Source organism: Bos indicus x Bos taurus, chromosome 23, assembly GCF_003369695.1.
Source record: "Bos indicus x Bos taurus breed Angus x Brahman F1 hybrid chromosome 23, Bos_hybrid_MaternalHap_v2.0, whole genome shotgun sequence".
Classification (NCBI taxonomy): Eukaryota; Metazoa; Chordata; class Mammalia; order Artiodactyla; family Bovidae; genus Bos; species Bos indicus x Bos taurus.
This window is the reverse complement of record NC_040098.1, coordinates 16,797,907-16,813,091: the sequence shown is the minus strand read 5'-3', so window position 1 is coordinate 16,813,091 and position 15,185 is coordinate 16,797,907. Positions and strand designations below refer to the sequence as shown.

General features: G+C 45.5%; 1 protein-coding gene across 4 annotated transcripts in view; it reads left to right on the top strand.

Moving 5' to 3' along the window:
* Positions 1 to 15,185, top strand: part of CCND3 (cyclin D3) — a 94,595-nt gene that overhangs the window by 67,438 nt on the left and 11,972 nt on the right. Inside the window, exon 1 of one of the 4 annotated variants that reach the window (XM_027525350.1) lies at positions 10,160 to 10,183. The exons of 2 other annotated variants lie outside the window; for them this stretch is intronic. The gene's annotated coding sequence lies outside the window, so the exon portion shown is untranslated. Of the gene's footprint in view, positions 1 to 10,159; positions 10,184 to 15,185 lie in introns of those variants that run through there. One more of the 4 variants, XM_027525351.1, reaches the window with a different exon arrangement.

Genomic DNA, 15,185 nt, shown 5'->3' with positions numbered 1-15,185 from the left:
ATGGATGAACTCCTGCTAAACGTCTTTTCTTTGCATTGGTTCTAATTTCACCCCAGATGTGTGTGAACTCTGTTTGATCCCTGAATCAGGAAGATCCCCTGGAGAAGGGAATGGCAACCTGCCCCAGTGTTCTTGCCTGGAGAACTCCATGGACAGAGGAGCCTGGTGGGCTACAGTCCATGGGGTGACAAAGAGTCAGACACGACTGAGCGACTAATGCAGAGAGCTAAAGGGGGCGACAGTAAATGAGGGAATATGTGAATACATTAGAAAGCGCCGAGGTGACCTCTGAAAATGAGATTCTTGTAAATGGATAAGAAGCATGACTCAGTGGATTGTTGGTTTGGGAATAACCACATTCATCCTAGGAGGGGGTGGCCCTCTTCTGAGAATTTCCAATCTTGGGAGACAGACCTGCTTTCTAAGGGATAGTTCCCGGATCGACTGAGAAATTCAGTGCGGAGGTATATTGGCATCAGGGGAAGAAGAGAGTAATTCCTGGGTGAAGGGGGACTTGTGGCTCTCAGCCCGGGAGGTGTTTTATAGCCACCTGGGGATAAGCATACAAACCTGGGCCCCAGGCTTAGAGATGCTGGTCTCCAGGTCTTGGAGTGGAGCAGAGGTATCAGAGTTCTTCACAAGCTTGGGACTTCTCTGACAGTCCAGTGAGTGGTTGGGGTTCGGCACTTTCATTCATGTGGCCTGGGTTCAGCCTCCGGTCAGGGAACTGAGATCCCAACAAGCTGTGCAGAGTGGCCAAAAAAAAAAATTCTTCTCCTCAAGCTCCCCAGGTGATCAGGTATGAGGCCAAGCAGTAATTAGAGACAACGTAATAATGACAACATATACTATAAACTGGACGTCAGAGATGCATTGCCCTGTCTCAGAACCACCCCTGCGAGCAGCTTATATTATCCCCATTTTATAGGTAAGAATACTGAGGGTCAAGGTCATACAGAAGAGCTTCTATTTAAATCTAGGTCTGAGTTGAAAGGCCTAATATAAATATTTGTATATATTATAAATTGAGGTATAGTTGCTTTATAGTATTGTGTTAGTTTCTGCTGCACAACCGAATAAGTTAGTTATGTATGTATACATATACATATATCCCCTCCCTTTTGAACCGCCCCCCACCCCATCCCACCCCATCCCACCCTATCCCACCCCTCCAGGTCATCACAGAGCACAGAGATGAGCTCCCTGTGCTATGCAGCAGCTTCCCACTCCACACTGCAGAAGGTCCGCCTGGGAGAAACTTCCCAGAAATTGACATTAACATCCTCTGCTCTGATGTAAACTGTAAAATCCATACATGATGGGTTGGAAGAGATATGCAAACTGATTTAAAGAGATCCAGAGGCTTAGGGAGCCAAGGAAGTCTTGCCCTTAACCCTTGGCCTCTATTAACATATCTACAGAAAGAATGCGTCATTGGGGCTGGTGGAGGGGGTGCTTGGGCTGAGGGAGAGGACCCACCCCTGCTGACCTCTGGGAGTCCTGATCTGGCATCAGCTTTCTTTAAAAAAGAAACGTGTTTATTTATTTGCACCGGGTCTTAGTTGTGGCACGTGGAATCTTTAGCTGCGGCATGTGGGATCTAGTTCCAAGACCAAGGATCGAACCTGAGCCCCCTCCACTGGGAGTCTTAGCCATTGGACCTCCAGGGAAGTCCCTGGCATCAGCTCTGTGCTTCTTTCTTCCTTCTCTCCAAACCTCTCTGGTGGTTAATTTCCTTCAGAAGCTCTTCTTTCTCTGCTTACCCCTTGAGTGTGGCGTATCTCTGCATTCCAATCCACCAGGTTTCCTCGGTGGCAGCTTCCAGTCCGGAGTTGGGCTGCCTGTGCTAAGGACTTCAGAGTTTTGTATCCCTGATGTCCAGACTCAAGACGTCAAGGTCAAGGTCGAGGAGAGAGGAGGGCATCGTCAGCTAGGACCAGAGTTCACAGTCCAGCTGGGTCCATCTTGGCTGTGGACCTTAGAAGTTATTTTATTTTTTAGTCTCCATCTCTTTACCTGTGAAATGGGATAGTAACAGCTATCTTAAATGATTGTTGTGAGAATGAAAATAGACTTGGTATTCCAGGCACACAGTAAGATCTCTGTAAAGGGCATCTATTTATTATGTCCAGCCAGTGTGGGACTTTCTGTGAATATGGAGACTTCAAAGGCTCTTTCCCTCTAAATCTGTTCTTCCACATAGATTCCTAATCTGAAGAAACAGAAACACCTTTCATCACATCGTCAAAGCCAGATTCCGGGTGGTCAGCTTGGACTGTTTCCCTGGCCACCACTCAAATGGCCACTGACTTTTAGTGTTTCTGTCTCCTGCATTTCTTCTGTTATCATAAGCTGTCCTTGCAATTTCTCACCAAGTTATTACAAGAACCTCTTAACTGCTCACTCAGCTTGCTCCTTTCCAGACTCCGAACGCTTCTGTACTCAGGCTCTAGTCCAGATGAAAACCCTTTAATAGCTCTCCATTGCCTTTGGAGCACAACTCAGATACTGCTACAGCCACAGGGCCCTTCATGGTCAGCTCCGCTTTCGGTCTGGCCTCTGTTCCTGCCGCCATCCTGTCTTGGGCCCTACCTGTTGGCTGTGCTGAACCACATAACAAATATTCCAGTTTCTCACACCTCACTAAGCATCACTAAGTCTTTGCTGGAAGACCGCACGTAGACCCCCACACACATAGGCTGGAGCAGGCACGCTTCTCCCGAGGTTTCTGTCTGTTTTTCCAACAAGACTCTGAGCCCCCAATTCCCCTTCAGCATCTCTGGGTAGCGGGTACATGGCAGTTGGAGGCTTTCCTCATAAAGTGTGACACTGCTTGGTGCGGGCCATGCTCGGGTCTGTACACCTTACATCCTCATGCCTCTCTGAGGTCTGTATGCTTCTTTCATCCATTCTGTTACATTTGTTGAGCACTTTCCTCTGGTCCAGCCCTGGTGCCTGGATGTGGCAGGGTTAGGAGGTAAGAATGCTCGGGGTGAGAGAAGGGGTTCCTGTTTATCTAGAAAGGTCAGGAAATGTCTCTGATAAGGTGAACAGTGAACAGAGACAGGAGACAAGGGGGGAAGGGAGCTGTGTGGGAATCTAGGGGAAGGGTGGTCCAGGCAGATGGAATAGCCAGGACAAAGGGATCCCTAGCCCCTTTGGACTGATGAGGAAGCCAAGAGTCTAGGTTGTCATCCAGAATCACAAAGTGGCTGAGCTGGGTCTTCAACCCCAGTTCAGTAACTCCTGACTCTCACTGTGGGCCATTACTCTACATGGTCTTTTGGGGGGACAGTGGCTGCCTTGGCTGAGGGCGGGCTGCTCCGTTCACCATGCCACACTCTGGCTGGAGTCTGACTTCCCACGTCAAATACGGCATAGGCAGATCGGCTGTTACTCATCTGCGGCTCTGTTTCTGTTTTGTCCATCCATTTCTTTCCTTGGTATTTACTGGAGACAGTGCAGTTGTGTCTCCTCCCCCGGCAGCTTCAAAAAGCACACTTTCTCGGACACTTCCCTGGTGGTCCAGTGGCTGAGACACCAAACTCCCAACGCAGGAGGCCCAGGTTCAATCCCTGGTCAGGGAACTAAATCCCTTCTGCCCCAGCTAAAAGATCCTGCACCGAATCTAGGAAACTGAAGCTAACACCTGACACAGCCAAGTAAATAATAATAAGAATAATGCTTTTTCCTGCAAAGGTGAGGACCAGACCCTGGATTATGGTGGCTTCGCAAAGGCAAACTCCCCCGGCTGGTCAGTGGTCAGAGTGGCCTCTGTGTCTCATCCCACAGCTCCTTTCAGACTTCAGCTGAAGAACTGAGGCGGGTGTCTCTGCAGAGGTGGTGTATGAGCTGGCCTCGAAGGACATGGAGCATTTTAAGAGCGGTGGGGAGATGGGGTTTTAGACAGAAAGAAGTGTATGAGCTGAGCAGAAACATCCATGTTGGACCCTTCAGTGGCCAGGAGTATAGGTGGGGGTGGGTGGAACATGTTGTTGGGGAGATAAGACTGGAGAGAGAATTTAGGGTAGATCATGGCAACCTTTTTTTTTTTTTTTTAATGGCTGACTTTGCATGTGCATTTCAGATAAGAGATCTGGATTTTGCCCTGTAGACATAGAGATTTTAAGGTTTAAAGAAGCAAAGGAAGTGTGTGTGCATTCCTGAAGTTTTGAAAGAGTACTTGGGCAATCCTGGGAACTCATGCTGAGAGGGTGAATGGAGGTGGAGGACCGTGGGAAGAGAGCACGGCAGGAGTGCCTAGCTTTGGCAAGAGTGCTGGAGGCAGAGTGGAGGGACCACATTCCAGAGATGGCTGGAAGAAGAGGTAACAGGATCGGCTTGTAGGTTGATGTGGAGCCTGAGCCAGAGGAGCTGAGAAAGAATACTGTCCACGTTTCATCCACGTGGTGAAACAGTGGATCGTGGTTCACTGAGGACAGGTTTTGAGCATCTTGTGCTTGAGGCGTCTCTGTGACATCAGGTATGTGGTATGGGCTGGGAGTTTGGGATGGAGGTTAGAGCTGGAGAAGCGTGAGAGCTGAGGCTGAAGGAATGGAGTGAGGTCTAAGAGGTGTGCTAGGTGAGAAGAGAAAACCAGGGCCTTAAGGCCTGGAAGATGTTTGTACTTCCAGAGGCAGGTTAACTGGGGGTGGGGGACTGTGGAAGAGTGTTTTGATTAAAGCATCCCTCGGACTGTTTGACACACCTCAGTGTCCGATGGTAGGTGATAGAGGACACATTTCAGTGAGGGCACACGGTTGACCAAGTCTGGGTTATCTGCTTAGAGACACTCAGACCAGCTAGCGGTGCTTCCGGTCAGCCGGGGGTTATTTACATGGCCTCTGTGCAGGTTTCCTCTTCCTCTGCACACACCCAGCTTCCTACTGCTGGGGGTGGGGGTGGGGGGGCTGGTGGGGGGAGTCGGGGGGTGGGGGGAGAAACTCCTGAAAGTGGAGATCCTGACCTCTCCCCCATTATTCTCCAGGAAGCTCAGCCCAGGGCTTTGCACCCTATAGAGCCCCAGATGTGTGGGCAGAATGACCAAGCAGAATGGGTGGCAGCGGGGAACCCAATCTGCTGATTCTCCTTGAGTTCCTTTTTAAGAAGAACATACCATTTGTGGGATGAGTCCCCTGAATTTTGAGTTGCTTCAGGCTTGCTCCACCCATCAGTCCCTCCATCCATTCTAGATCAGATTTCCCTGTGTCAATAGCCACTAGAAGTTGAGGACTTTGAACACGGGATTGGGAGGTTCCCAGCCCTTTTCATGCATAACCTTATTTACATTACAACAAGTCTCTGAGGCTTTCTCCCAGGACATAATAACAAGTTAAGTGGCAGAGGTGGGATTCAGGCCCAGGTCTAACTCAGAAGACCTTGTGCTCTCAATAATTCATGCTAAGGCCTCCCTAGGTAAAAGGTGACCATATAATTTATTATCCAATCGGAAATGCCTTTTTTTGGGTATGCATTTATTTTGGGGGGTTGTTTCAGGGTTTAGTTGCAGCACGCAGGATCTTCAGTCTTCATTACAGTACGTGGGATCTTTTAATTGCAGAATGCAAGCTCTTAGTTGCAGCATGTGGGATATAATTCCCTGACCAGGAATCGAACCCGGTCCCCTTGCATTGGGAGCACAGAGTCTTAGCTAGTGAACCACCAGGGAAGTCCCCAGTCTAGAATGCTTTTTAAAAAGTTTTATTGAGATATAATTTTCATATCATAGAATTCACCTATATAAAGTGCACACCTCAGTGGTTTTTAGGATATTTATAGACTTGTGCAATCATCACTATAATCTAATTTTAGAACATTTTCATCATCCCCCAAAGCAATACAGTACCCATTAGCAGTCAGTCCTCATCAGCCCCACCACCCCAGACCTAGGCTGACCACTGATCTATTTTCTGCCTCCATAGATTTGCCTATTCTGCACAATTCATATAAATGGAATCATACGATGCATGGGGCTTTTGGTTGGCTTCCTTCTCTTACCATAATGCTTTCAGAGTTCATTCATGTTGTACTATGCATCAGTGCTTCATTCCTTTTTATGTTATGTTATTTTTTATTTATTTATTTTTTGGCCATGCTGCAGGGCATCTAAGATCTTATTTCTCCAGCCCTCGCCCCCTGCAGTGGAAGCTGGCTTCTTAACCACTGGCCCACCAAGGAGGTCCCTTCATTCCTTTTTACGAATGTCTCAGCGATCTTCCATTGTCTGAATTCCACTCATTAGACCATTCTTGAATATGATTCATTATATTTGTTCATATGTTGATGGGACATTTGATTGCTTACATTTTTTGGCTATCATGAATAATAATAATGCTCTGACATTTGTATTCAAGTTTTTGTGTAGATGTATGTTTTTATTTTTTCTTGGGCATCTAGCTAGGAGTGAAATCACTAGGTTATATGGTAACTGTCTGTTTAACATTTGAGGAACTTCCAAGTTGTTTTCCAAAGTGGCTACACCATTTTATATTCCCATAGCAGTCAGTGTAGGAGGGCTCCACTTTCTCCATATCCTTAGCAACACTTGTTATTCCAATCTGGAACACTTTTGAGAGTGAAAGGGTGCACCATTTATAATTATACTAGGACAAATGCTACTAACTGGAACATAGTCTACTTAGATACAAAAAAATTTAGAAGATTCAATTCCTGATTTCAGAGAACTTGCAGGCCACAGGATGAGTCAAAGCCCCCAAAGCCACATACTTGAGTCAATTAAAGAATCTAGTAAAGGTAAATTATTAAGAAGGAAAGCAAAGTGCATTTTGTTTCCCCCAGGAGATTGTGTTCCCTTTAAGAGAAAAGAGCTGTCTTTTATTTGTTCTTGTATTGTATTTTGAGCTGTGGTGTTAGAGAAGACTTTTGAGAGTCCCTTGCACTGCAAGGAGATCAGACCAGTCAATCCTAAAGGAAATCAGTCCTGAATATTCATTGGAAGGACTGATGCTGAAGCTGAAGCTCCAATACTTTGGCCACCTGGTACGAACAGCCGACTCATTGGAAAAGACTGATTCTGGGAAAGACTGAGGGCGGGAGGAGAAGGGGGCAGCAGAGGATGAGATGGTTGGATGGCATCACCTACTCATTGGACATGGGTTTGAGCAAACTCCGGGAGATAATGAAGGACAGGGAAGCCTGGCGTGCCGCAGTTCATGGCCTCAGGAGGTTCTTGGCATTTGATCGGGTGTCAGTGAAGATCTGTGGAATAAATGAATGAATAAGAGAATAAATGATACAAACACTCTTGGAGGAAATGTTTAAAAAAAAAAAGGAAGAAAAGGTCACCTGGGACTTCCCTGATGATCCAGTGGCTGAGACGACGAGCTCCCAGTTCAGGGTACCCGGATTCCATGCCTTGTCAGGAAACTAGATCCTGCATGCCACAACTATAATTCGACACAGCCAAATAAATAAATAATATTTTTAAAAAAGAAAAGTCACCTGGCTTGGATTTGTGTGTTTGGGGGAAGTATGGATCTTTTCTGCTCATTAACAACACTTGTTTAGTCACTCAGTCGTATCTGACTCTTTGTGACCCCATGAACTGCGGCACGCCAGGCTTCCCTGTCCTTCATTATCTCCTGGAGTTTGCTTAAACCCATGTCCAATGAGTAGGTGATGCCATCCAACCATCTCATCCTCTGTTGCCCCCTTCTCCTCCCGCCCTCAGTCTTTCCCAGCATCAGTCTTTCCCAGCATCAGTCTTTTCCAGTGAGTCGGCTGTTCGTATCAGGTGGCCAAAGTATTGGAGCTTCAGCTTCAGCATCAGTCCTTCCAATGAATATTCAGGACTGATTTCCTTTAGGATTGACTGGTCTGATCTCCTTGCAGTGCAAGGGACTCTCAAAAGTCTTCTCTAACACCACAGTTCAAAAGCATCAATTCTTTGGCACTCAGCCTTCTTTCTAGTCCAACTCTCACATCCATACATGACTACTGGAAAAACCATAGCTTTGACTAGATGGACCTTTGTCGGCAAAGTAATGTCTCTGGTTTTTAATATGCTGTCTAAGTTGGTCATAGCTTTTTTTCCAAGGAGCAAGTGTCTTTTATTTCATGGCTGTGGTCACCATCTGCAGTGACTTTGGAGCCCAAGAAAATAAAATCTGTCACTGTTTCCATTGTTTCCTCATTTATGTGTCATGAAGTGATGGGACTGGATGCCATGATCTTAGTTTTTTGAATGTTGAGTTTTAAGCCAGCTTTTTCACTTTCCTCTTTCACCTTCATCAAAAGTCTTCTCAGTTCCTCTTCGCTTTCAGCCTTAAGGGTGGTGTCATCTGCATATCTGAGGTTATTGATTTTGGAATCTTTAACTGGATTTTGCCAGTGTAAATGACTGACAAGAGGTGGAGCAAAGGCCTTCCACACAGGGGAGTTGCCTGAGCAGGAAGTCTGGAACCACAGCCATGTCTTTATCCTACAGGAGGTTAACAAACTTTAGGAATAAATGTGATACCTACTCCCAGGAGTTTCCAACCTTTGGGGAATACAGTGAGCACAGTTTGTTCAGTTCAGTCGCTCAGTCATGTCCAACTCTTTTCCAACCCCATGGACTGCAGCACACCAGGCTTCCCTGTTAATCACCAGCTCTCGGAGCTTGCTCAAACTCATGTCCATCGAGTCCGTGATGCCATCCAATCATCTCATCCTCTGCCGTCCCCTTCTCCTCCTGCCTTCAATCTTACCCAGCATCAGGGTCTTTTCCAATGAGTCAGTTCTTGCATCAGGTTGGCAAAGTATTGGAGCTTCAACTTCAGCATCAATCCTTCCAATGAATATTCAGGACTGATTTCCTTTAGGATTGACTGGTCTGATCTCCTTATTGTTCAAGGGACTCTCAAGAGTCTTCTCCTGCACCACAGTTCAAAAGCATCAATTCTTCAGCGCTCAGCTTTCTTTATAGTCCAACTCTCACGTCCATACATGACTATTGGAAAAACCATAGCTTTAACTTTGTCGGCAAAATGATGTCTCTGCTTATTCATATGCTGTCTAGGTTTGTCATAGCTTTTCTTCTGAGAAACAAGTGTCTTTTAATTTCATGGCTGCAGTTGTAACACCCTTTTACTGGTTGTATGCCTGGGTGTCGTACTGGTTGTGTATGACTGGGTGTCATCAACCTTTTTGGCTCAAAATCCCTGTGAATCTTTCAATCTTACAACCTTGGAAGTTCCTGGAATTGGTGGGTCAGGAGCTAGGCCTTAAAGGAAAGAGGTAGATTTGAAGGAAGGAGCAGGATGCCAGTGCTGGGTGATAAGGCTCTGAGGTGGGCTGGAGTGCTCCAGCTGAGATAAAATGGGATAGGGTGCCTTGGCACTCTTGAAGAACTTTAAAAGGCAGGCTGGTTGACTTTTAAATTTGACTGATAAGCAGGTCCTTGGACTGGAGATGAAAGGTGTGTCTGTGAGAGATTAATCTGATGGCTCTGGGCCATGGATCCTGAATCTATCTGGAAGCAGGGTGAAGACCTAGAGCCTCTGAGGGAGGCTTCTATAATTGTAATGTAGCCCCGGCCTTTCAGAAGAAGGTTTGAAACTCCTTTGGGGTCAGTCTTATGATGTATATGGCTTCCATGGAGTTTCATTTTCCTTAACATTGATAATTTAAACCATTATTTTTATATTTTAGCAATTATGGCTGTATTATGGAGCTCATGCCAAATGTACATACATTTTAAAGACAGAGTATTAGACTTTGGGCTTCCCTGGTGGCTCAGTGGTAAAGTCTCCTGCCAATGCAGGAGACTTGAGACTCGGGTTCAATCCCTATGTCAGGAAGTTCCTCTGGAGGAGGAAATGGCAACCTGCTCCAATATTCTTGCTTGGACAATCGCATGCATAGAGGAGCCTGACAGGCTACAGTCGATGGGGTGGCAAAGAATCAGACATGACTGAGCAACTGAGCATGCATGCATTAGACTTTCAGGTTTACAGAAAGCAATTTTAGATCATGCAAACGGATTCTTCAGAGAGACGAATTCTCTCTGCTGTGAAGGGGGTTTGCTTTGGTATTTTTTTTTTTGGATATGGACCATTTTTAAAGTCTTTATGGAATTTGTTACAGTACTGCTTCTGTTTTAGGTTTTGGACTTTTGGCCCTGAGGCATGTGGCATCTTAGCTCCCCAACCAGGAATCAAACCAGCACCCCCTGCATTGGAAGGTGAAGGCTTTTTTTTTTTAATTAATTAATTAATTTATTGGCTGTACTGGGTCTTTGTTGCTGGGAGAGGGCTTTCTCTAGCTGAGGAGAGCAGGAGCTACTCTCTGTGTGATGCACGGGCATCGCACTGTGGTGGTCTTCCCTTGTTTCGGAGGAACACCAATTCTAAGGCACTCGAGCTTCTGTGGGTGCGGCGCCTGGGCTCCGCAGTTGCGGCTGTTAGGTCCTAGAACACTGTGAGGCTCAGTAGTTGTGGCGCAGCGCATAGGTGCCTCGAGGCCTGTGGGATCTTCCTGACTCTGGGATCGAACCCATGTCCCCTGCATTGGCGGGCAGATTCTTAACCACTGGACCACTCGTGGCAAATTTTGGGAACTTTGCCAAAAGCCTACCAGAGGAATAAGAATAGTGGGGTCTAAGCGAGCTTCAGGGAATGGTTTTATTGGCCCAGGGAACTAATTGGGTACAGGAAACCCAATAAAGGAAGAACTCTAAGATGGCACTAGAGCTTAAAATCTGAGGACTCTGAAGAAAGATGATGCAAGTCATAAAAAAAATGTACAAGTTAAGGGGACTTCCCTGGCAGTCCAGTGGTTAAGCTTCTGCACTGCCAGTGGAGGGGGTGCAAGTTTGATTCCTGGTCAGGGAACTGAGATCCCACATGCCACACCATGTGGCCTGAATTAGTTAATTAAAAGAGATAACTGATAGCTTTAAAAAATGTGCAAGAGAGGGGTGGGAAGATGATGGTCTACCTTGAGATCATTGGGCGCAGGTGGCCTTGAGAACAAAGGACGGCCACGGAGAAGGAACCAGTAACCTTTGGTCTTTTGCAGCCTCTGCTAAAGCCTGCAGAGTTGCGTCCAGTGGCTTGGCATCCTTGGCACTTTGCTTACTTTACTTTCAGTGCATCACTACTAAATAAGGTGTTTACTGTAGGATTTTATAGATGCCCTATATCAGACTAGAAAAGTTTCCATCTATCCCCACTTTGACAAGAGTTTTTTCTTATTGTAAATGGATGTTGAATTTTATAAAAAACTTTTTTGGCATCTGTTGATATGATCATATGGTTTTTTTCCCCTTTAATCTTTTAGTGTGATAAAATATAGTGGTTCTATTCAAAATAAACTATGCATTTTTTGTATAAAGTCAATAACATATCACCCTTTTTATATATTGCTGGAGTCAGTTTGCTAATATCTTGCTTAGGATTTTACAATTCATGTTCATAAGGGTAATTGTCTTTTCTCATATTGCACTTGTTGGAATCAAAATTATACTAAAAATGAGTTGAGATGTGAACCCTCCTTTTATATTCTCTGAAATTGCTGTATTGTATTGAATACAATACAATACAGTATTTGTATTGAAATTACTGTTTTCTTGAATGTTTGGTGGAGCTCTTTGCCTATTTGCTATTGAAGGGTGTCCTATCGTGCGGGTGAGAGTAGAGAAATGAACTTTTATTTGGGGAGTGAAAGTAACTTAAACAATGAGGAAAATTTACTATCTCGCACATCACAAAAAGCCCGTGGTAGGTGGTCCCAAGTTTGGTTAAATCAGCAGTGCAACAACATTAGGGGGAGAAATTCATTCTGATCTTTCAGCTGTCATCCTCAGGTGTCAGCTCCTTCCCTCATTGTTGCAAGATGGCTGCGGTTCCTCTGGACATCACAGCAACATGGCTAAGGGTGTGGGTTCTGTAGCCAAACCTGGTTTCAGATCCCATAGGTATCTGATATTGGGTAAATTGCTTAACCTCTCTGTCATATGGGATGGTAATAGTCCGTTACCTCAGAAGTTTAATATTATATGGATTAAATGAATTAGTTTTTTAAACTCTTAGAATCATGCACTTAGAAACATAGTAAGCATCCAGTAAATTTTAGCATATCTTACTCCATTCTCACATAAGGCAGAAATGAGTCTTTTTCTTTTGCGCTGCATTTAGTGAAGCCCCTTAGCAGACTTATTTCATACCTTATGGCCAGAATATGACAACTGCCCATTCCTAAACCAGCTATGGAATTGTCTTGATTTGGTTTAGAATAATTTAGGTTTAACCTCTGAGACAGAGGAGTGTCCAGCCTCTCCTGAAACAGTCAACTGATATCACAACAAAATCTGGGTTCTGTTTGCAAGGCTGAAGTTGGGGTGGTGATAGTGGGGGCTTTGGGGGTCACACAAAGAAGGGCAGGGTAGGATTCCCCATCCCTACTGGTTCTCCATGATATTCCTTCGAATCACCCCTTAGATTTGCCTAGCACTTCACAGTTTACTTAGTGGGTTTTGTTTTTGTTTTTTTGTTTTGTTTTGTTTTTAGTATTTATTTATTTGGATGTGCCAGGTCTTAGCTGTGGCATGAAGAATTTTTAGTTGTGGCATGTGGGATCTAGTTCCCTGACGAGGGCTCAAACCTGGGTCCCCTGCATTGGGAACTCAAAGCCTTAACCACTGGACTGCCAGGGAAGTCCCAACTTAGTGTTTTTTAACCAGTGCCTTATTTCATCTGGTCTTAGAACCATCCCCTAAGCAGTTTGGGCTCTTGTTATCCCCTTTTATAGATGGGGAAACAAGCTTCCAGAGTTAAAGCACTTGCTGGGTTCTGGGTTTATAGCTGGCACAGAACCAGGTCTTGGGACTTAAACTGAAGTCTTTGGGTTCAAAATTCTGCCTTTTTTTTTTTTGCCAGACCCCGGGGCATATGGGATCTTATTTCCCCCAAGCAGGGATCAAACCCACGGCTCCTGCAGTGAAAGCGAAGAATCCTAAACACTGGACCGCCGAGGAATTACCAAAATCTGCTGTTTTCTTCCTCTTCCATGAATTCCCAGTTGTCTGTCATTCACATGGTGCCCTCACAACCGCCACATCCTACTTCATATTTTCAAAATTAATAGTTTTTCATTAAATAAATGTATCTTAAAAGGAAGCTTGATAAAGGCCCAGCTCTGATGTTCTGGTGCACACGCAACTTTCGAATGTGCACAAAACTGTTAAAAATACATTTACTCAGGATTATAACTCATGCTCTGGTGCCCAGCTGCATTCGAATCCCTACTCTGATGAGGTAGCACGTGCAGCTGCTTTCCACCTCGATGCCCATGGACCTCACATTTTAGGGTACAGCAGTCCCCCCGGTCCAAGCCACCAGCCTTGTGACTTTGCCTGATGGCTCTTTCCGTTGTCAGGACCCACTGTGCCCACCGCCATCCAGGAAAGCTGGAAGTGCTGGTGCTTAATTCCAGACCTGCCTCCACACGCAGCAGCCTTCAACCATGTGACTGTGCTGGTATTTTTCTCACTTCCAATTTGTCTCATTCATGCATTCATTTATTCAGGCAAAACAAAAAATGTTTAAACACTTACTATGAACCAGGCACCATTCTGTTTCAGTGGGGTAGAGTAGACAAACTACAAATAGAACACAGAGGTAAGGTGTGGTATGTCAGTGATTAGTAGTAAGCAGAAAAATCGAGCAGTGAAGGGGCCCAGGGGCAATCAGGGTTGGAGTAGGATGGCCAGGAAAGGCTGTAAGAGAAATGTGACTTTAGTCAAAGCCCAAAGGCAGGGCCATGGGGCCACTGGGGGCAGAACATGCCAGGCAGATGGATCAGCAAATACAAAGGGAACATGTATGCCTGGTATGGTCCAGGAACAATAAGGAGACCAGTGTGGCCAGAGCAGGGTGAGTGAGAGACAATTACAGGAGCGAATGGAGAACCCTGGGGGTTGAGACTAGACTGGAGGGGGCAAGCGTGGACCAGGGATGCCTGTTAGGAGCCACCAGCCCAATCCAGGCAACAGATGATGCCACTTAGACCAGGGTGGGAGAAGTGGAAACAGAGAAAAGGCAAGGACTGGAGATGTATTTTGGACATAGGACCAACCAGAAATGAGTAATGCTTTGGATGTGGGAGACCAGTCAGGACAAAGAACTGAATTTGGACCAGGGAGGTAGCAGAGGAAGAGAAGAAAAGAGGGTTGAATTTTACAGATATTTTGAAAGTAGATTCTTCCATGGTCTGCTGATGGGTGGATATGGGACTTGAAAGAGAGTAGTCAAGAATGACACCAAGTGTTCTGGCCTGAGTAGCTGGAAGGATGGAGTTGCCATGTGCTGATATGGGGGAAGCTGGTGGGAGGAGCAGGTTTTTAAGGAAAGCTGAGGATCTCCATTTTGGAGAAGTTGGGTGTAAAGGTGCTGTGTGAACTTGTCAAGAAGGCAGCCTCCTGGGTAAAACAGAAACAGAAAACAGGTCAGCTCATGTGCCTGCTCTGATTTGGTAGCACTGCCCAGACTGCTGTGTTGACATTTTTAAGGTCCGTCCAGGCTCACTGGGAGTGTTTCGATCAGTAGCGAAGCCTGTCTTGGGAGCTGAGTAAACAAATAATGGTGAACACTGGGTGTAAGATGTTCCACTGTAGAGTGGGAAGAAAATGTGAAAAATTCTGATCTATGTATTTTTGTCTTATTCTTTACATTTTTTTAGTGTGTTGTATAATGGACATAATATGTTAGAGTAGCAGGTTTGGACATAGTTTCTAAATTAAGTCTTCCATATCTACTGGAAGAGTATGCTCCGTTTTTACTGAGGAATGGATGAACAAGAACTTTTGAAGAGTACAGATCTAAAATATTGTACAGCAGATGCTGAAAATAGTGACCTTGATCACTGTAAGCCCTGAAGTGTCTCCTGAGTCCTCAAAAAAATGTTTGGGTTTTGTTTTTAATTTGTTAAATTTGTTTATTTTATTTACTTTTGGCTGTGCTGGGTCTTCCTCACTGCTTGGGCTGCTCTCTAGTTGCGGTGCACAGGCTTCTTATTATGGTGGCTTCTCTTGCTGTGGAGCATGGGCTCCAGGGCTCTCAGGCTTCTGTAGGTGCAACATGTGGGCTCGATATTTTCGGCTCCCAGACTCTGGCGCACAGGCTTAGTAGTTGCGGTGCACGGGCTTAGTTACTCTGCGGCATGTGGGATCTTCCCAGACCAGGGAT